At 40.7% G+C, this 21,482-nt stretch overlaps 1 protein-coding gene and 1 long non-coding RNA gene across 2 annotated transcripts in view; both read left to right on the top strand.

Moving 5' to 3' along the window:
• Nucleotides 1–4,148: 4,148 nt before the first annotated feature.
• On the top strand, nt 4,149–5,508 carry LOC308670378. The gene is made up of 2 exons (XR_014027009.1): nt 4,149–4,204; nt 5,355–5,508. It is a non-coding gene; the product is annotated as an uncharacterized lncRNA (long non-coding RNA).
• A 1,632-nt stretch (nt 5,509–7,140) lies between these two features.
• Nucleotides 7,141–21,482, top strand: part of MGAT3 (beta-1,4-mannosyl-glycoprotein 4-beta-N-acetylglucosaminyltransferase) — a 57,056-nt gene continuing 42,714 nt past the window's right edge. Inside the window, exon 1 of the mRNA XM_081331715.1 lies at nt 7,141–7,436. The gene's annotated coding sequence lies outside the window, so the exon portion shown is untranslated. The remainder of the gene's footprint in view (nt 7,437–21,482) is intronic.

Here is a 21,482-nt window from a genome sequence, read left to right as displayed (position 1 = left end):
TTCAAGTTACCCACCTTACTAAGGATAGCTATATCATTTTGTGCTTCTATATCCTTAATTCTTTGGGCAGCTCTTTTTTTGAGTTGTTTTCCTGTTACGCAAGAGACAGGAAGGCCATAGCTTCTTACAAAATTTGTTAGTTTGCAGATCCAGGAGATTTGTGATTGTAATTTTATTGTTTGGTAGATTCTATGCATGTATGCACACTTCTCTGACAGTTGGTCATTATGGGTGAAGTCCAAACTTGAATTATAAGGGTAATTGAACCCTGGCAACGTTATTAGAATTTGGTACAAGGAAACAAAGTCTAAATTACGCTCAGGAAGCAATAGCTGAATAGATAGCAAGAAGGTAACAGTAATATATAGATAGCTAAAAATTAACTGTGCAAGAATCAAGCAAATAAAACTCTTTTAATATCATTCTAATAATCTTTAATCATGAGGTGTCTTCAGGTTCAGTTATTTGATAACTAAAGCACCCTTAATTCAGCACCACACCAAAGCCGTAATATCAACAAACAAGCAATATTGTCTTCATTTGAAAAATGCCACAAAATGTTAACCAAAAGAACCAATCCCCCTAAGCCAAAATAAAATGATATCCATTCAAATCATTGTTGTTAAAAACATTGGGAGGAAATGTCAAACAATGCAGATTTTGGCAAACTATGAGTACAGTAGAATAGAATGCGGTGGGAAATGATTAGCTCTCTTTGATTACAGTAAAAAAAAACCCAGAAGATAATATTTCTTGTTGAGGGGATTGTATATTCAGTTTGGTATGGCAGATTTTGCATTGAACAAAGAGTTGAATAGATCACAGTTGTAAGCCTCAGGGCTGTGTGTAGCTGCTGGAAATCCTGGGTGCAGTCCTCAAATTTATATAAAATGGTCTTTCAGTTAGACAACAACAAAAATGATTTATTTAGAATGATAAGTATATAAATATGTATCTTTTTGTGCTTTCCCCAAAAGACGCTATTCCTCAGCTACCATCTGCTTCTATTCTTTCTGTTTTATTTTTGCTATAAAAGACATGGTGCCACCTTGTCCTATTCATTGATTATGATTACATGTCATTGCTTTTCTCTTTGAGTCATAAATATAAGTACTCCTCCAATACAAAGAAAACAACATTGAATTGTCAACTTCCTACCTTTGAAGTACTAAGTACACCATTAATCACCCCTAAGAGCATTTGGAGTGGGGTTGGAGTGTGTTCAATCATTCTTTGTGACCTGGGGTTATTTTGTTTGAATAAATCATTGCTTTTTCTACTTTAACAAATTAAAGTGCAAGTTTTCAGATCATTCTGCTTTTTGAACACCAAGCCCAACAGTAGTGGCTAGATGATGGTATCCTTTTGTTGTACCTCAGTCCCATAATTTTGGTTTGTTGGCAAGCTTAGCACAATGTTTCTAGAAGTTCCTGTGAAATGTGAATTCCAAAAAGTTCCTGAAACTCACCATGAGCATGAACCATTGTGGTCTTCATAATTTAAAATTTAAAATCAGGACATTTAATACTTCTGCACAGTTCTTGCACGATTATTGTTTTTTATCATCTAATTTAAATAATTTATTTATTTATTTATTTTTATTTTTATTCCATTTATATCCCGCCCTTCTCCGAAGACTCAGGGCAGCTTACAAGCTTAGCAGTAGCCTTCATTCTATGTATATGCCTGCTTATTAGGGCTTTCACACACACAGTGGCGTAGCGTGGGGGGTGCAGGGGGGGCCGGCCGCACCGGGCGCAACATCTGGGGGGGGCGCGCTCGCACTCGGGAGGGATGGAAGACGCGCCGAAGCGCCCTTCGCGCGGCTGGAGTCCCGCGGGGGGGATCCGGGGCTGAGGCGCACTCGGGGAAGCAGCAACTCACAACCAGCTACTCTTGGGGGACGGAGGCACAAAGCCGGCCAGACAGGGCTCGGAGCCATCCCAGACCACAGCTGCACTTCCACCTTTCCCAGGGCGGCCCCCGCAGACGGAGCGCAGTGCAGGGCACCAGCATGCCCCACTGCCAGAGAAGCGCCCGCCGGTGCGGCCCCGACTCCCTCACCCCGCGGCAGGTGGCGGCGGCGTAGCGGGGCTTGCGAAAAGCGGGGCGGTCGGCGGCGGCTGCTCCCGGCGCCGGGCAAGGGCAAGCAGGGCAAGGTCGCTCCTGCTCAAAAGCCAGAGTTCAGCGGCTGGCGAGGCGCTCGCGCGGGGCTCTCCCGGGGCTGGCGGGCCGAAAGGGGACCGGCCTCCCCCTCTCCGCGCTAGAGCGGCCCCCGCGGTGGCGGCCCGGTGCACGTGGCTGAGGGGGCAGCGGTGGCGGGAGGGGGGTCAGAGGAGCGAGCCGAGCTCTCCCGGGGCAGCAGGTGCGGGCTGGTGCGGCTCCAGGCTCAGCCGCAGCTCCGGCCAAGGGCTGCCAAGCTCACGGGGCGTCGTGCCGGCCCCCTCCCTCGCTCCCTGTGCCCGGATGCGCCCCCGGCGGAAGCCCCGGCCAGCCGCGGTGCATGCCTGAGCGAGACGGGCAGCTGCGCTGGCGGGTCCCGCTCTCTTCCAGGCATCAGAGGTAAGAAAGGGACGGCGGCGCCCCCAGCCGCCCCCCCCCGCCGGCTCCGAAGCGGAGGCTCCGCTGCGCCGCCCGCCTCCTGGCACGGCCTCGGGTCCCGGCGCTTCTGCCGCACGTGAGGGAGGGGATGCCGGACCTTCCCCCTTTTCCCGGGGGAGGCGTGGGTGGGGGGTGCGGCGGACGCCCAGGATGCGGGGCTCCCTGCGGCAGACTCGAGTGCTAAAATCCACGGGTTAGGGGGCGCAAATTACTTGCCTTGCCCCGGGTGCTGACAACCCACGCTACGCCACTGCACACACACACACCCAAGCGGCATTATTACAAAGTCAGCTTAATTGCCCCCAACAATCTGGGTCCTCATTTTACCTACCTCGGAAGGATGGAAGGCTGAGTCAACCTTGAGCCTGGTGGGATGCGAACCTGCACTAATTGCAGGCAGCTGGTGTTACTTAAGGAGGCTTTAGCCCACTGCTCCACCAAGGCTCTTATAATACACAGCAATGCAATTTTAGAAAGACAAGCACTCTGTAATGTATTGGGATTTTTACTTGAATTGATTCACGTGTCTGTTTGAATGCTGCTTAAGGTTGCTCAATGGTCTGTCTGTGTAACGGTCACTGACTAAGCCAGACTTGTTGTCTCCAAGAAGATCATTGGATGATTTGGGGCGGGAATGGGTTCCTTTTAACCTATTGGTCGCTGCCTAGTGGCCAACTGCATAAGTAGCTGCGCAGCAGCCTCTGTTTCAGTTCTCTTCCTGTTTGCCTCAATAAAGCAGGTTCCTGTTTGCATATATATCAGCAAAGATATTCCTCTTCTTCATTGGATTGTGGATTGTGGGGTTGTTTTTCACAAAGACAATACAATAAAGATTGCAAATATTTTATGGTTGAACTGGGAGTCACTGGATCATTTCTTTTAATTCTGCATTTACTGGTGAAACAGAAGAACTGAATATGAAATATTCTTTCTTTATGGAATTGGGGAGGAATTTTTCTTTAAGACTCTCATTTCTTTGTGAGATCTAGGTGCATTGTAGCATACACTTTCTAGCCCAGGAGTATATCTGACCATGTATGTATGTATGTATGTATGTATGTATGTATGTATGTATGTATGTAAATATTTAATCTTATTTCTGCCCTAAGCAATGTAAACATTTATTAACACTAGCACTGATGGTATTACCTAGCTGAGTAATGAAACATCTGCAAGAAAACAGCCAAGCTCAGAGAGCACCAAGGATCCCTCATTTCAATCCTGAGCTACAAATTGTCTCCCTTATTGGCATTTATTGCAAGGGAAAATGTTCTGCCAGTTTTCAGGTGTGGCTCGGTATAATAGACAGAACCTCAGTGCTTGCCTTGATAAGCTTTACGTGTTTATTCAGCTGAATAAAGACAGCCCCCCCACCAAGCAAGAGGGAACCCTGAACAGAAGATGAGACACATCTTTATATGTTTTCTTTGCTAGCACTTTGTTACACAGAAAAGCTGGCACTCGGTAGATAAGATAAAGTGGGCTAATGCCTCCTTAAGATAAAGTGGGCTAATGCCTCCTTAAGTAACACCAGCTGTCTGCAATTAGTGCAGGTTCGCATCCCACCAGGCTCAAGGTTGACTCAGCTTTCCATCCTTCCGAGGTAGGTAAAATGAGGACCCAGATTGTTGGGGGCAATTAAGCTGACTTTGTAATAATGCCGCTTGGGGGGGGGGGAAAGCCCTAATAAGCAGGCATATACATAGAATGAAGGCTACTGCTAAGCTTGTAAGCCGTCCTGAGTCTTCGGAGAAGGGCGGGATATAAATGGAATTTTTAAAAAAAGGAGTACAGAAATAGTCAACCAGTCCCCCTCAGGGGGACTGGGTGTTTCCTGGAGGACTTTTCACGACCATAAAGATCTGCTGAGGTAACTGCACATTATGTTCCTTCAAGGCTATCATTAGATTCCTGATCAACAATACATTGGAGAGGAAGCAGAATCTGTAGACAGATTTTGAAATCATGCTTTTATTAGCTTCTGTGTCCATTTGCATAATGCTTTCCATGTTTTGGCAGACTTATCAGGGCACAGAATTGGTTTCCCTCACCACCCTACCCCATGTTCATTTATATTGGTATTTTCTGAATACAAAAGAAAGCCGCAGATTGAGCTATTCCTTCACATGGGCACCATTCAGCCATGTTGAAAAAACATTCTGCCTTGCTACCTAACCTTGTAGCAAATACCTCTAAATCAATAATTCTGAACCTTGGCAACTTTAAGATATGTGGACTTCAATTCCCAGAGTTTCCCACTTTTTTGCCATGGGTACAAGCTAGAATCCTTCATAGATGGCCTATTTGCTTGACATGGTTGAGGATACAATCCGGCCAGCTCCCACTGGCCACTTCACGCAATTGAGGGTATATCTCTCCCTTCTCTTTGCTAAGATTTGCCCTCTATGACCATTTTGGCATGGGCTGCTGAAAAGATTGGCCACTTGATTTCTGTAGAGGCACTTATCTGTATATCTTATTTACGTTCCTTACCAACAGAGGTTTAGCCATTTTTTTTTGAAAAAGCACTACATCTCTGAGGCTTGATACTTTTGGAAGACCACTAGACCTATGTTTAAAAAACAAGTCTATGCTTCACAGTTGGTTGATTTAAACTTGGAAAGAGAATTGCATTCTGCCAGCTGTGTGTTGTTGGTACTGTCACCGTTATGCGCATCAAAAGTTTTTCATTGCTTTTTCTGACACATGGCTATATGTGACAATAGTTGTCATTGTTTTTATTATGTCTATAGCCTGCTTCTGGGTGCTGCCAACCATGAGGATCAAACTGGATTCATTGCCAGCACAGCCACTCACTTGCAGCAGTTGTTGAGGACAGAGCTCATTTGTCATTGTCATTGATTTTAAAAGAACTAGCGGGTGACAAATAAACATCATCTGGAGTCATCCTGTTATTGGTACTTCTTAACTTCTGCTGGCTGAACACTGTCATTTCCTGATTCCTAGGAATGGGAGGAAGTGGCATCTCAGGAAGGATCCACCTGTAGTTCAGGTACTCTCTGTCCATCAATTTCAAAAGACAGCTGAAGATAGAGCAGAGAAGCTTCTAAAATGAAATCTGTATCAACAATGGAAGCACATGTGGAACAGCCCTGTGGGAAAGCATTGCCCCAGAGATTCCACCCTAAGAATTTCCCATTGCCTTTTCACACAGCATTCTTATGTGGTTGTGGGATCACCCACCAGATAACTGGGTCAGAGGGTTATTTTCATAGTGATGTAAAGTTACGGTATGTAGTTTGAGAACAGTGTGTGTGTGGGAGGGTGCAGTGTTTACAATATATTTCTATATTTTAAAATCTATTTTGTAGGGAAAACATTTAGATTTTCAGCTTGGAAAGGAAAAAGATGCAGGTTTATCACCCTGAGAAATAGGAATGGCCTATTGGGAAAAATCCCACAAATATGTTCAGTTTGTTGTTCCAGAAGTGCCAGGAATCCAAACTGCCCTGATTTGACATTCAGATGAGTCCCTATTCTGCCCATTTTACAGTACACATATGTATTGAGATCAGCAGGAATTCAGTTCTATGCATTTCTGAATTGGGTGCCAGGAACAGGCTCCTGCATTGCACCTTTCAGGTGTTTGGGGAAGGAAGAATCTTGACCTCCTTCCTTTGCTTCCTTGGTGGGGGCTGCTATTTTTTTTTAAAAATTCTTCCAAAGTGGTCGACCACTTCAGACACTGTCAGAGCCCACCAATCAGTCTCCTCCTTCTAATACTAACCCCCCCCGCCCCCGCCGGCGTCTGACCACAAGGCGTTCCTTTGTATTCCTTTACACTGCGGAGGTAAAACAGGAGCGCGGAGAGGAGAGAAAGAGGGCTGGTCTCCAGCAGCAAAGCCTTGAGTTTTCTCCTCGAGCTCCAAGATCCGTCTGGGAACTGGGAAGGGGCGCTTTCAAGATTAAAGGCGGCGGCGGCGGGGGGGGGGGGAAACACGCGCTCGCGCTAACCTGCCTGTCTCTCTGATGGTCAGAATGATGCTCGGATGACTTAATCTCCCCCCCCCCTCCGCTCCCTCCTTCCCCGGCTGTTCGAGAAGCCCGTTCCCCCGCCCCCTCACGCCCTGCTTTGCGTCTGGAGGGGGACAATCGGGATATTTTTAAACCGGAGAAGGGCGGGAGGTGATGGGAAAACTAGCCGGGGACTGGGAAGGCGCCTCGGGGGCCGAGCGAGAGATGGGCAGCGGAGGGGGGGGGGGCGGAAGAGAGAGGGAGGGCTCCGCTTGCACGCACTCCTTTGAATGACTGCCGCAGTTTAGGCAGCGGGCTGACCTGCCAGGCGCGCCACAGCCAAGGGGGGGAAACCGAAGCTCTCCCGACCGCCGACTTCTCTATCCCGTTAACGTCGGGCTCCCTCTTTGGATGGTGCAAGGCTTCCGAGGAGGAGACGGGGGAGGAGCTTTGAGCACATTGTTATCATCGTTATCATCATCATCATCATCGTTAGTTAGCATTCGATTTCTTTTTCTGCGGGAAGTGATTTCCCCCGCGGCTGCGATCACCCGCAGCCTGGGCGCTCGCCTGCTCTGCCGCCGCCCTCCGCACCCCCGTTTCTTGCTGGCTCGCCCCCTCCCACCCCTGCAGAGGCTGCGCTGCTGCTGCTGCTGCTGCTGCTGCTGCTGGGGCGGAGGGCGGGAGGTGGCGGGCTCTCACCCGGACTGAGCCATGCCGCGGGGCGGCCGTGGTTGCCAGAATCAGGAATGGGGCGAGACGTCGCTGAGGATCCCCACATCTCTCCACCGGGGGCCCAGGAGGCAGAGGAGTCGCCGCCGCCGCCGCCGCTGCTGCTGCTGAAAGACAACGGGCGATGGGTGAGTGCGAGAAGGATCGGCACCCCCCCCCCGGGAAAGGGACCCTCCGCCACCTCACTTCCCTCCCCGCGGGCTAATCCCAGCCTTACCCCTTATTTCCTGAGCCCTTTTCTGACGCCTCCTGCCCCTTGTCTCCCCTCCTGTCACCTCCGTCGCCCTCCTTCCAAGCATTTTCCCTTTTGTCTTCTATTTCCATCTCATGCAGTGCCCCCCTCGGGCCTTCCCTCGCCCCCCCCTTCCCCCCCCCGCTTGCTGGCTCCCTTCCCTTGCCCTCTTCCTCAGGCGTCCCTTCCTAGCGATGCAATCCCAGCTCTTCTTTCCCACCTTCTTTGTGTTTGGGAGAACCGAAGGCTTCCTGGGAGAAGAGTCCGGGAGATGTTGGGGCAGGGAAGGTGGAAGGGGATCGCTCCAAACTGGCCAATTCGTTGAAGCTTAGAAATGAGTGTTCCTAGCCTGGCTTTCTTCTACTTGGGACTTTCCATAATGGACGACAGCCTTTGTGGCCTTGCTGGCCAAGAATAATGGGGTTTGCACCCCAATCCATTTGAAACATGCCAAGTGGAGGAAGCTCTCCTAGAGATCAGCGTCTACTGAAGAATCCCATGTTTTCCCTTTCTTATCGGGTATTTAACATCCAAAACGATTGTGTATGCATGTGCCTGTGATAACACCTCTAAATCTCCAGATGATCCCTGATTTCCCTGCAGCTGCCTGGCTAGTCAAGGCAGGCTGAATTTGGGAACTTCATGAAATGGAAAGCCAAGGTTGATTACAAACCTTCTCTGCTTTGCCTTCCCCCTCTAGAAAGACACAAACTCCAAGGAAGGTTGCCACCAGTGCTGCAGAAAGGGCCTGTTTGCTCCTAGCTTCCCTGTGCCAGGATGCCACTTGTGTCCAGCCTGCAGTATTTGGTGGGCAGCAAATGAGTGTTCAGAGTCAGTTCAATCCCAGAAATGGTACAGAAGAGCCACTTACCCTTTTTTTAGCTAATTTTTTTAAAAAACAAGGAACAATATTTAATAGCCATGCTATGTGTCTTTCCTGGTCTATAGGGACATTGGTAATGCTTTAGAGTTGGCTTGCTTGATCAGTCTTTCTATGTTTTGATTCTGCCAAAGTACCTGTCATATTGTGCAGGTTCTGCCTGGGATATGTGATTGTCTGCACTAGCACAGCAAAGGTGTTGCAGTCAGGAAGCTGAGTGTGTGCTGCAGCTGTAGACTTATTTAGGCAGGATGGAGAAAGAGACCAAACAAGAAGGAGGGATGGAAGACAGAAAAAATGAACTACTTCTTTTATTCTGGGACTTTCTGTGGAAATAACTTGAGTCACATTGAAAACAGACTTTTATCATCTCACGAAGGGCTAGCAAAACTTTTAAGAAGTGAATAGCTCAAAAAATAAACCTCAAGTGATTAGCAGAGTTGTCCAGATAATTTATACTATATATTCCTAGTACTTCAAATAGTTCTTTCAGCAGTCTTAAAAGCAGCTCCAGGAAGTAGATTACTACTATTATTTCCATATAACAGATGAGAGTTGAGGTTGGTGGTGACAAGCCTGAGGGAGCTAATGAGTTCATGACAGTTTTGAACCAGGATTCTGCTTGACAAATTTCTGACAGTTTTTGCCAATTAGTCACTTTTCAGACACACTAGGCTAGCAATTTACAGAATAACCTACACATTTGGAAAGCTTTATGCTGAAGAAGGTCAATTTCTGAGTTTTTCCAAGCTGATATATCTCACAGAAACCAGTTACTAATGACTAGGACATAACTATCCAAACATTTAAAAAGCATGAGTGGGAGAGATAATAGCAAATGAAATAAATGTATTTCTGATGTTAGATTGGAATATATGCTAGTTATCACTTGATAGTTCAATCATCACATGATGAACATGTAAATGAAGCAGAACTTAATCAAAACTCCCTCAAGTCAGCTGTGATTCCTTGTAATCTCATGGCCATATTCATTACATTTTCTTAACAATGTCTACAGCTACCTTTACCTTCTAGGAAAAATCCCTTTCTTTTTTTTTACTTCTTAATCTAGCCTACAGATTTGGGATTGCTGGTGTTTTCCCACCCAAGTATTATCTAAACTTGCATAGCATTTTTGAGATCAGGCAAGGTGAATTAAGTGTTGCCATTTAGTTTATTTTATGTAATTTCAATTCCAGTTAACAGTGGCGGGAACATAGTTATTTGGAAAGCCCACCATGCCGTTACTATATTTGTACATAGGAACAACACTTACTCAGCCACCAATATTAATCACTTTCCTAGCAGTGAACTCGGGATCACGGGGACCTGGCACCAAACAGCTTTCTAGTCACACCCTCATTCCATGAAATGTCCATGCCACACCCTTAGCATTTATTTTGAAACATGATCTCATGTTACCTGCAACTTCCTCATGAAAGTATTTCTATTGTTACCCCTTTTCCTATTTGAGAAGAACAACATTTTAGCTATCATACAATTCTGCCTAATATGACATTGTATGGGAAAATTTATATCAGCTAAAAATCTAGGACCAGATTTGCAAATAAATAGTATATTGCGCACACCCCTCCTCCTTAACTTGGCAGATACGGAAATGAGAAAGCAAGAATATCATTGCCTGAATAAACACATTCTCTTTTTTATTCTAGTAATCTTGGGTCAAGCAGGTCTTGCATTGCTTCAAAAACTTGCAAAACATGTTCCAGTTCGTAATGAATTAGAATATAACAAAGTCATAGGTTTATTAGTATCATCTACAAATATTTGAACAACTAGAGCAGGGGAAGAAGACTATAATGGGATCTTATTGCCAAGTGAGTAAGACAGTTACTTTTGGTGAGACAGTCAAGCAGAAGAAAGTCCATGCCTTTTCCCTTCTTGATGCCCTTTGAGAATCCTTGAGTTTCTGCAGTGAAAGCTGATGAACAGTAGATTTGGAATGATGCCTAAGACTGTCACAGGTCAGTCTACCAAATTACTATCTGCATTTCTTTATTCAAGGTGATTTGCTTGCGAAGTATTCTTTGCAGCTGGGATACTCTTATACTGTACATCTCCTAATGTGGATTCTTTAAATATAAAGGAAACCTGACAGAGGCCAGTTGTTCTGCCCGTGCCATCTCTGCTTGTGGGCAAGTCAGATTTTTCTCAGATTGTATTAGAAGCAGCTGCTTGGACATCAGTCATGTTTCACTGAGTGGACAGGAACCTAGCCTACTTTAAATGTTGTGGTCTCCTCTGAGCTCTCTTCATTGCTTTACAGCCTTCCTCAAAGAAAATGTTAAAAAATATTTTTTAAAAAACTGCTTGCTATATCCTAGGATGAAGATGAGGATGATTTGAGATCAGATAAATTAGATGTGCATATGCATAAAAATGATTACTTTGTCAAGTATAAGTCCAAAAATCACATCAAATTTGTCAAGAATTGGGGTCCCAAGTAGCTGCATAATTTTTCTGTTTAGAAGATCAGCAAATTGTCAACTTGTTCCTGCCTAAGAATGTTTCCAAACATATTTATATTGTATGTAATTACACAGTTGTATGTATATACAGGACTTTCTAAAGATATCCTTGTCTAATAAATTGCAATATATTCCCATGCTGTGCTATATACACAAAGTACCAAGAGAGAGGTGCTGATTAAAATGGCTGGTGATTGCAGAAGGCATACTGAATGATGTGAGCAGCTTCTTCTGAGTGGATATCCTTTCTACAACTATGGGGCAAACAATCTTGTTCATTTAATGTTTTCTCAACTCTGTACCTCCATGTTGAGCAAAGCTTCAGCTGCTTAATTTTGTCATGTAGCTAAAATTCTGCCCTAGTACCAAATGTAGAAGGCTCAGTGTGGAAAAAAATAGCAATCTTTTTTTAAAAAAAAGATTTTATTGAAATTTATAGGTTGGGGACAAAATAGGATCAGGTTAGGGATTAGGGTTTAGGGTGAGGTAGGATCAGGATTGGGATTAGGACAGGATTGGGATCAACATTGAGGTTATCCCCCAAAAACATTTTCAAACTTTAGCAATCGTAAAAGAAGTGGAAACAAAACTGCTCATCTTTGACTTCAGAAGATAGTTTTGAGAAAGGAAGATTAAAACATTGCAAGTCTTTCTCTACTCCTTTTCTGATCCTTGTAGGTATTTGATCTTTGTAGGAATAAACAATTTGCTTTGGCTCATTTTCTTGTCTGGCTATTCTGCTGCAGAGTATGGGACATACCCAACTTAAGACTCTTAAGTAAGTATTGGACTTATGTCCTGACCATTATGATAGCTACCGGTAATTGGAAGTTGAAGACCAAAAATATATGGAAGGCATTCAGTTGGACAAGTTGGCATTTGGCTGATGGACATACCATTCTCATCTATGGAACATCAACATATTTTTGATCCTAAAATTACCTCTCATTGTTTGTTATCCAAGGGTTGTATTTTTATATCTTCAAAATATACTTTTAAGCAAATAATCAGCATGCATACAATCCGATGGCAATGTCCTTCAGTTCTATATGACTGAACATTAAGTAGTAAACAAGGACACGAAACAATCAGTGTTCAATAGACTTTTTGTTTTACACTTTCTGGAGAATAGTATGCATTACATTTGAAGTATTTCTTCAGCTTCTTTCCCAATCTTATTTCGGACAATATATATATCCAAGGCTGAAGGGAGGGGTATGAGTAGGGTTGACCAGGATGAGACCAACTAAACACCAGTAAGCTCCAAGCACTTCAAATAGTTTCTGCCTAAACTCCATTGAAATCAAATTAGCAGTTGCTAATAATGAATGCTTACTCAATTTGACAAGACTTGAGGTTAGATTGTTTACTCTAAAGCATTGTTCCAATTGTGACCCAACTAGAATGGAAAGACTGTTTGAGGAAGAGGTAGAGCCTATAAAAACATAACATAGCTGCAGTAAAACCACAGTGGGGGATTGTTGAGAAAGCTAAGGGTGAGAGTTATCTCTCAGTTAAATCAAATGTACTAAAGAATCAGGTTTCTTTTGCAATATATATGCTGCATTTGTACATTTGATAGTAGGGACTGCATGATTCTCTTCCAGTTCTATTTCTTATGTCTTCAACCAAAGGTAAGCACAAAAGTACCTTCAGGTGTGTGTGTGGGGTATAATTATGTTAGCAGGGATCTGGATGTGGGATCATATCCCAATTGGTTTGAAGCCCCTTGTTTTTAGCCTTACTTTTAAAGCTGTGTATGTCATGAAAGGTTTTTTTCTTTTCTTAATCAGGTGTCCCTACTATAAGCTATAGTAACTCCACAGGCTCATAACAATTAATAGCCATGCCTCACTTGGTGAAATCCTCACTAAGCAGACTCACTTGATCTCCATTTTACAATCCTTTCTCTGTGAAGTAAAGATTTTTATTTCCCCAGGCATTTGACTATTTATAACTTGGAATATCTGTAACTCTTTAGTGACTGTCAGTTTTGTATTATAGTCCAAAACTACGCTATGGAACTCTTGTTAGCATTTAAAGCCTTTATTTTTTGGTCTTCAATATTAAAGGCAAGTTTTAGAAATAGGAGTGGTTTCTGGAGGACCTATGAAGCAAGGCAATAAAAATATCTTGTTCCTTCAGAAACAACCTACTTTTGTGTGTGGGGGGGGGAAATCTACTTTAATTGATGCAAGCTTATGATTTTGCTATATGTCTGCACATGGGGTGGGTTCACACAAGACATATCATTACCAAAAGTACTACTGTATGATTTAGCATGATGTGTGGCCCCAATACATACTGAATTGAGTAGAATTTACTCTCAGATAAGTATATATAGAATTGCAGGCTAAATTCATTAATATGCACATAATATGCTATAAGTCAATGGTCAGAGTAAGTCATTGTCTCCTACTCTTATGTCTGTACTAGGAAATATTTGTATTGATGAATTTCAGATAATAGTGAAGCAGTGAAGAAATAATGTGATGTAATAAATGGAAGGCTTGTATTTTGAATGGTAGATCTCTTGATTTTAAGCATTGGCTGTGTTCTTACTATCATTAGCTATGAACATGCTCAATGAAACTACGGTTTATTCAGTTTCATTGTCTAAGTTCTCCTGACACAGAGGCATAACCTTACTATACTGGCTGTGTTTGCATATTATGCTGTAATAAGGTAAGCTAGTTTGTAGTTGACTGTATTGTTTGAACCAGGTATTTGTTATGAATTGCTCACTATCTGCATTTTGCTTTAATACAGGATAGTTTTGAGAATTAAATTAGGAAAAGTTGATGTTTATTTTCCATAATTCATTAGGACAAGGCAGACATAAAATGTGATATTAAATATAATTGGGAAATTAGAAGTTATTGATCTTTTTAAAAAAAGTTATCGGCATTATGGGAGGAACAGCTGCTGCTAAGCAGAGCAAGTAGGAATTTGTGAGGTAGGCCAAAAGTGTGACTTCATAGAAGAGGTTTGTTAGGTTGATGTACCTCTAGTGCCTCATTTTTCTTGGGTGATGGTGCAGATACTTAAGACATTTATTATAAAATTAACTCACTTCCTTAATGAAATTTTAAGTAGATGCAGATAACATTTATCACAGAAAAGGGAGAATTATTGTACAATAATTACACAATATCTTTGGTACTGCTAGGAACCTCCTCTGGAAGCACTTTAGTACTACTTCCAGTTCTGCTACTAGGAATTCATTGGCTGGCATTAATTTTTAATCTGCCCCTTCATGAGTTTAGCATGGCTTACAACAATAGCACATTTATTTTAAAAACCCATGAAGTTTTATTGAACATATCAATGCCATCTCTTCATGGGTTCCTCCTGTATTTTTAATAGCTCTCTAGCATGAAAATTCAGAGCAGGTGAAACATTGCCTTAATGATACATGAAGCAAATAAATAAAACATAGAGCATTTAATGAAAACTTTCTATTGTGGCTTAACATAGAAAGCCCTAGATTCATTTTTACTTTATTCATTCTTAAGCATCTACTTGTGTCACAGAAGGACTACTTGAAGGACTAGGGGATAGGTGTCAAACCCATCATGTCATGTGACCTATCATGACATTTTTTACATTGCCGGAGGTGGGGTGGGCACTGTCTCTGTATAATTCAATCAGCCTGTGGGCCAGCAGTTTGATGCCCCTGGACTAGGGGGACTACTCTTTTTAGTAAGAATGGGAATGCTTCTTTCATTAATCAAAGCCTCTAGTGAGCCATAGTTAGACATTCAAAAATGGCTCTGCCTTTCTGCTTGATTTACTTCAAGATCTTATGTCTTATGTCTCTTTCTGAATTAATGGCCTGACCTTGATATTTTCTGGTCAGAAATGATACTGAGAATAGTGACTCATTTGGAAATATAATTAGTAGGACAAAAGTAATTGTCTCTTTAAATCTCAAGAGTGATGTAAAAATTATGAAAATGATCTCCAATGGTGATTCAGAAAAATTATGAGAAGTCTAGGAAACACTGGCTTCTTATTAAAATAATTGTTTTCATCTTATCTTTTTCTGTGAATACATTCAGGCCAATAGTTATGAAATAAAGGTATTTTTTTAAAATGAATTGGAACACAACAGAATAATATTTTTGTTTTTTAGTTTGCTCAGTTAGGCCCTTCAACTTCATTCTTAAAAACAAAAGATGAAGTAGTAAATCTGAGGTTAACCATATCTACCTTAGATTGTAGTTCAAGTAACAGAATGGAAAGTGTTTTCATCCCAGGAAGTCTTCATATATAGCAAAATAACTACACAAAGAGCCTAGCCTTTTGCCTGGAATGTTCATTTCCTGTATGGATACACGTGTGTGTGGATTTTTAAATGTAGAAGAATTTGATCATGAATTCCTTACTGTAGTCCATGGTCATGTAGTTAAGAAATATTAGACTTCAATTATTTGTGAGAAACACAGCCATAATTTGAATTATTTCTCTACCTGAGCAACTCTTTCTATCTTTATGGCCTTTTTTTAATATGCCACTTTAGCACTGATATCAAAGACATTTGGATTCCCAATTTTTTACGCTCATTGAAAGCCATGGTTACTATTGATTCAATAGAGCCTTGGTGGAGCAGTGGGCTAATGCCTCCTTAAGTAACACCAGCTGCCTGCAATTAGTGCAGGTTCGCATCCCACCAGGCTCAAGGTTGACTCAGCCTTCCATCCTTCCGAGGTAGGTAAAATGAGGACCCAGATTGTTGGGGGCAATTAAGCTGACTTTGTAATAATGCCGCTTGGGGTGTGTGTGAAAGCCCTAATAAGCAGGCATATACATAGAATGAAGGCTACTGCTAAGCTTGTAAGCCGCCCTGAGTCTTCGGAGAAGGGCGGGATATAAATGGAATTAAAATAAATAAATAAATAAATAAATTTATTGATCATATTTATATAGCCACCCATCTCACAAAACATGACTCTGGGTGATGTACAATAGAAATATTTATACTAAATAGATTTTACTAAGCAGCCTGCAGTATAAATCTGATATCCGAAGTGTATTTTTAGTATAGATCTTGTAATATTTTTATGGGCAATTGTTGTGATTTCAACTACATTCAGAGAACATACATGCATACCCAACACATAATTCCCTTTCAAAGTAAATAACATTTGCTAAGCACAAACACAGAGAAAAGAAATAAACAAAATGAAGATAAGAATTTTTTAAAACAGAAAATCTAATTCAGGTTTACACCAGCACTATTCATTATGCTTCTCCATATATTTCTATCCTTACAATCATTACTTGCACCATTTCTATATATAACTTCATACACTACTTTTGGTTCTTTAAATGTCTCTTTTTGATGAGATCATAAGTTCCTTCTCACCATGAGTTTTTAGTCTTTCCCTTCTCAGCCATTCATTCTTCCAGCATATCTTTTGTAATTTCATATTTTTTCGTTATCTAAATGATCAAGCCATCTCAATCAATGCATTTTGTTCTGCTCATTCGCCTTTGTATTCAACCCATTCAGCACCCATGGATTCTTGACCCCCTCTTTTCTTGTTTCATCACCCATACTTATTAAGTAACCCATTCCCACTGCATCTGGATGTGAGAGCAATCTGTCACCCTATTGATTATTTGAGTTGATTTGACTGATCCCATTGCATCCAACTTTACATTTTCCTGTCATGCCTAACATTGACTTCCATATTATAAAATTGGCAGGAACATGTTTTTATCTACCATTTTTGCTCCTCTGAGACATTCATTCCTTGAAACAGACTACATACTACTATACTTCCATGCATATTGCCATATCCTATAATTTTTCCATCAATTTTTGATCCTCAGTAATAATTTCAGGAAGCATTCCATTTATTCTCATCCATGCTTTTATCATAAGGAGCTATTGTTTCAACTCCACAGTCAAAGAAAGCATTCTATAATTCATGCCTATTCACTATCATACACTTTCTCCAAACCAATGCATAATAAACTTTTCCATTTGTACCTAATCAAAATTTTAACAAACACCATCCCAGACTCATTTAACAAACTCACTCATAGGATACTTAATATTCTAAATAAATAGTATATAGTATAGTATATACGGTAAATAAATAAATAAATAGTATATAAATAAGACAGTTGGTCCAAGCAATAAAGCACATATTGCTATATTCACAATAATTCTAAACTGACCATTCTTTCTAAGTGTATACAATGAATGGAATTCTGGATTGTGTTCTCAATATATCCACAAGATCCCAGACTGGTTTAGACTCATTAGATAATTGATTTATACAGAGAAGGAAAATGAGAATAGAAGAAAGTGGTTATTCCCTGTCATATATGGAAGTATATACTTTTTGTCTAATAAATGCTAAGCAATTCACTAAAGAAACATAATTAATAAAGATGCCTTACATTTTTGTCCAGTTTAGGTGAATCAGTCTCATGAGGAAAAGAAGTTGCATTTCTATAATTCTGTGAAATGATATTGCTATCTTGAAGAATATCAAGGTACAAAATACAGGATTTTGCTGTGAGTAAAGGCTTCATTAGAGAAATAGAAAGAATGGCTGTTCAGTGGGTAAGAATAAAAATCTTAACTTGTTGCAGTGTAACAGACTTCTTTGGTGATAATTTCTTTTGATCCCTAGAAAAGTGTTCATTTTGAATCCTTTCTCCAAGTTTTGTTCCTATGATCGATACATTTTTGCTTTTCTTAAAAAACACGAATTATGAAACATGGATTATTGGAGAAAATCAGTATGTAAGTAATAACTGTAATTTTATTATTTGAATCATTTCCCTTTTGAGATTATTGAGAAGTAATAAATTCAACAGTGCCATTTAAGAGAATGAAACTAATATGTGCTATTTGCATCAATTAATAGGCTCAGCCAATCTCACTGTATACATGTTGTACTTTGATAATAAAGGTTCGTTCATTATTTTGAGTGCAGTGAGGCATAATCTGCACATTCACAAAAATGTTAGACTAGTGAGACCCAGACCTTCACACACCAGTATACTATAGTTAAAGGGAAGGGAAACTAGTAGATTTGAAGTGTGGAATATGCTTCTCAAAACTTTTTAAAGAAAAACGGGAGTTCCACTAGGAAAAAGTTAGAAATATATATTGTTCAGTTTTAAGAAGCTCATGTGTGAAAATATCTTCCCAGCCACCTTGAAACATTCCTCCATCTCTGCTAATTTATGCAGTAGCAAGTTCTGTTGTGTTTCATGGAAGTTCAAACAACAACTCAAAAGAAATTAAACATGCTTGTATAGTTTGCTCCTATGCAGAGTTTGATGCACACAAATTTATTAATCTAAATATAACCACCTAATTCTGCATTGACCAGACAGATAGATGCATGAACTGTTTAAATTAGTGAGACTACTGTATCTAGCCCATAAATACGTTTGGCACTGAAGTTCACTTCAAATGCACCTGTTGTTAATTACCATTACGTTCCACTTTAGTAATTGAGACACCTCCTCTAAAATGTCCATGCTGCATAAAATTTCTTGCTAGTCTGCAATCTTTTTTATGAAATTGCTATGTTGGTTTAGTTGCAGTAGAATACTTATTATAGAATTAAGAATAATTAGAACCAAACTACAAGTAGGAATATATGTCTTGTAAATTGTTGGTGCCTTGAAAAACCAGTTGAATTCCTCAGTTATCTTTGTTATTGACACTATGCTGCTAGGGGAATTGGGATTTTTCCCCCCTTATGAGTGTTAAGTCAGACCCCTTTTAGGTGTACATTTTTATATTTTTCCCCAAGACACCTAAAAAGTGTATGCCAAGGCGTTAGTAAGAGTTAGGAAAAGTTAGTGACTTTTAAGGTTTCCATAGTATTGGCATTAGCCCAACTATCTCTAATTTGTAATATATTTTAGGGACATGTAAAACCACCCAGATGGTAAGATTAATTTTGTTCATTCAGATGCTGTAATAAATTAATACACATTCAGGATCAACCTTTTCTTCACTATAGATCCCCTTTAAATACCTTTTGTGACCATGGACCATGGCCACGGACCACCAAGACTCAAGATTTGAATCATAACATTTCTTCAAGTCTTTGCAGACCCCCTGTGACAACACCGTGCTCTCCCCAGGGGTCTGTGGACCACAGTTTTGAGAACCACTGATATAGATGATATTTTACATTAACATGAATAAGCCATACTAATTATCATGTGATTTTTCTTTCTCCACTCTGTTATTCAGAGATGAATTAGAAAATCAGGTCTCTGGTTCTTGAAGCTTAGAAAAAGAAGATTGTACCGTAGTTATTATAGGGCAGGGTAAAAAGGTTTGGTGCCTGAACATTTGAACAAAGCAAATAGACCAATATGGTCTTGAGCATTCCTTTGCCAGTTGGGCCCATAATACTTGCTGATGTTATCACTCCATCTTGTTTAGGTCTCTTTTGTGGATGCTTTCTATCAAGTGTAATTCATTCTATGACTGCCTTAGTCCCCCTGCCATTGTTTTTTCTTGCTATGTGACCAACCCATTTCCATTTCAATTCTTTTACTCTTTTGATGGCATCGTACATTTGTGTTCTCTAATCCATGTACAGGTCTTTCTATCTTGTCTTGTGATGCTGAGCATGTATCTTTCCATGGCTCTTTGCACCACTCATAGCTTTTATATTGTTTGTGGGGTTAGTATCCATGTTTCGCTGGCATATGTTAGAACAGGTAGCACACACTGATCAAAAACTTTTCTCTTCAGGCATAGGGGGAGGTTGTTCTTGAAAATTAAAACTAATCGAGGAATAATAATAATAATAATAATAATAATAATAATAATAATAATAATAATCCTAATAGAGGAATAATAATAATAATAATAATAATAATAATAATAATAATAATAATAATAATAATAATAATAATAATATATAAGGGGACGCGGTGGCTCAGTGGGTTAGGACGCTGAGCTTGTCGATCGGAAGGTCGGCAGTTTGGCGGGTCGAATCCCGAGTGCCGCGTAACAGAGTGAGCGCCTGTTACTCGCCCCAGCTTCTGCCAACCTAGCAGTTCGAAAGCACGTAAAAATGCAAGTAGAAAAATAGGGACCACTCCGGTGGGAAGGTAACAGCGTTCCGTGCGCCTTTGGCGTCTAGTCATGCCGGCCACATGACCACAGAGATGTCCTCGGACAAGCGCTGGCTCTTCGGCTTTGAAACGGAGATGAGCACCGGCCCCTAGAGTCGGAAACGACTAGCACGCATGTGCGGGGGAACCTTTACCTTTACCTTAATAATAATATAATATTCCTAATCGAGGAATAATAATAATAATAATAATAATAATAATAATAATAATAATAATAATAATAATAATAATAATATAATATTCCTAATCGAGGAATAATAATAATAATAATAATAATAATAATAATAATAATAATAATAATAATAATAATAATAATAATAATAGAGTTGGAAGGGACCTTGGAGGTCATCTCATTCAATCCCCTGCTCAGGCAGGAAACCCTATACCATTTCAGACAAATGGCTGTCCAGTCTCTTCTTAAAAACGTCCAGTGTTGGAGTATTCACAACTTCTGGAGGCAGGTTGTTCCACTGATTACTTGTTCTAATTGTCAGGAAATCTCTTCTTATTTCTAGGTTGATTCTCTCTTTGATTAGTTTCTATCCATTGCTTCTTGTCCTGCCTTCAAGTGCTTCGGAGAATAGCTTGACTCTTGTCTTTGTGGCAACCCCTGAGATATTGGAACACTGCTATCATGTCACCCCTCATCCTTCTCTTCCTTAAACTAGACATACCCAATTCCAGCAACCGTTCCTTATACGTTTTAGCCTCCAGTCCCCTAATCATCTTTGCTGCTCTTCTCTGTATTCTTTCTAGAGTCTCAACATCTATTTTACATCGTGGTGACCAAAACTGGATGCAGAATTCTAAGTGTGGCCTTACCAAGGCATTGTAAAGTGGTATTAACAATTCACGTGATCTTGATTCTATCCCTCTGTTATTGCAGCTGTGTGGGTTTTTTTGGCAGCTGCAGCACACTGCTGCCTCATATTTAAGTGATTGTCCACTAGGACTAAAGGATCCCTCTCACAGTTACTGCTACTGAGCAAGGTACCACCTATACTGTACCTGTGCATTTGGTTTTTCTTGCCTAAATGTAAAACCTTACTTTTTTCACTATATTGAACATTTTCTGAATTTAGCAGAAACATGGCTGTTGGGAGGAATACAGCATCTCTTTGATCCTTTGCTCACCATGAAGGAGACTAATATCAAGTAGTTAGATGCTGTAACAGTAATATTACTATTATAGTAAAGGTATATAAATAATATATTGTTTATTTAAGCATTTGCAGAGTTGGCCATCTTAAAACTGACTCTGGAGAGCTTACAACCAACAGAACAATATATACAATCATAAAATGAACAGAACCTCCCAATATATGTATATTATATGAAATCAAAGAAATCCAAGAAACTTTGAAGAAGATAAATTAGTAAACCTTTCAATGGCAGAACAGCTATGATTTCAGGCATGTTTTGTATCCCACACCTGCAGCTA

The sequence above is a fragment of the Vipera berus genome, assembly GCF_964194415.1.
Source record: "Vipera berus genome assembly, chromosome: 6".
NCBI lineage: Eukaryota > Metazoa > Chordata > Lepidosauria > Squamata > Viperidae > Vipera > Vipera berus.
This window is presented reverse-complemented; position numbering and strand designations above follow the sequence as displayed.